A 1,616-nucleotide genomic window follows, 5' to 3' on the forward strand; every position below is an offset into this window, starting at 1 on the left:
TATGAGAGAGTGATGGCTTCATACACAGTTTGACTGTTTAGATTAAGGTATTTATGATCATAACAAACACATTGCAACTTTTAAGATGTTTCTTTTTCTTTTTTAAATTTGAAAACCTTATAGGGAATGAAGGTTCACTGCCAGAAACAAAAGGGATCCTTTGCCATGGAGAGCTGAGCTTGGTTCTTGGTGGTTCTATTAATAATTGAGTATATATTTATCCTTCCTTTTTATTGGCCATGGGAAGATTCAGCCAGAAGATAAGTAGGGAGTCTCGCTATGGTAATTGTAGTCAGGACAGACCTTTTGCACAAGTTTATAATCAACACTGTAAAAGGCAATGTAGATGCAAATGACTTTGAAGGGCTTGGAACACAACCAGGATACGTGACTCTGAGTCTGCTCCTGGTAGCAGATCTTGGCTGGGTCAAAATTGCACAGGGCGGTCTTCTTGGCCCAATCTGTTTTTTCATACTCAATGCAACAGTTGAAAGATTTGGATTCCTTGGTCTCCAAGGTAGACTGAGGGAAAACTTCAAACTCCACCACTTTGGAGGGAGGTACCAAACTCACTGAAACATTGGCCAGGCCGGTGGAATTATGTCGGAAATAAACACTGAAGGTTCAATTTCCATGGTCAACAATTTTCCCCATGATGAGGAGGTTGAGTTTCACAGTTTTAATGTTGGAATGGAAGTCACCCCATCCAAACATTTTCTTAAATTTTCCTGTTTTCACTATTGGCCTTCTTTTAGATCTTGCCAATGGCTCCTGAACCTCCGTGATGTTAGCCAGCCAATCCCAAAAGTTCTCCATGCTGTCCGCGTAGGCCAAGTGTCCAGGCTTGGGGACTGGAGACTGTTTAACAAACAGGTGCAGAGTGTTGATGATCCTTGAGTGCACCACGTTACCCACCAGGGTCCCCGCAGCATCTTTGTCTTCCCAATCCAGTCCCTCCGTGGCATGCACCACCTTCTCACTGACACAAAACAGCAGCTGCAGCAAGCCGGGGACTACCATGAGGGGCAGCGGCCGCAGGCGCATGGTGCCGGCTGGCGCGGCGTCTCACGAGCTGCGCGCCCTTGCCTGCCACTCACGCATCTCCACTTCGCGGGGCAGGACTGAGGATGCCGGGAACACCGCGCGGCGCTTCCTTCCCGGAATCCGAGCGCAACGCCGCGCCGCGCGGGTCGGGTGGGCGGGCTGGAAAAGGGCCAAAGAGACTATGAGATTTAAAACAATTGAACAAGATTCCCAGATGCATGGTGGCAACACACACTCAAAAACTAAATGCTCCTTTCAACCAACAACAACCAGTTAGAGATAGAATTTGAAAAGACACAATTTTTGTAATAACAGCAAAGACACTGCAGAGAGCCCAGGAATAAATATAATCAAAGACATGCACACCTTCATGAAGGAAATTACAAAGCATAATTAAAAGACATTAAATGAGATTGAGAAAAATGTAGAGAGATTTGAGAAGACTTAATACCATGAGAATGATTCTTTCCAAAGAGATCTATAACCTTGACAGAACTTCAACTAATACCCAAAATAACCAGAGGTGATTTTGCCCCCAAGTGGACATTGGACAACCAACCATGGGTGGAAAA

The 1,616-nt window shown here is 45.3% G+C and overlaps 1 pseudogene; it reads right to left on the reverse strand.

Annotated features, from left to right (window-relative positions):
• Positions 1 to 249: 249 nt before the first annotated feature.
• On the reverse strand, positions 250 to 1,044 carry LOC129555405 (neurexophilin-2 pseudogene; annotated as a pseudogene).
• Between the last annotated feature and the right edge of the window lie 572 nt (positions 1,045 to 1,616).

Source organism: Moschus berezovskii, chromosome 15, assembly GCF_049115385.1.
Source record: "Moschus berezovskii isolate FMDL1 chromosome 15, NW_MosBer_1.0, whole genome shotgun sequence".
In the NCBI taxonomy this organism is placed as follows: domain Eukaryota; kingdom Metazoa; phylum Chordata; class Mammalia; order Artiodactyla; family Moschidae; genus Moschus; species Moschus berezovskii.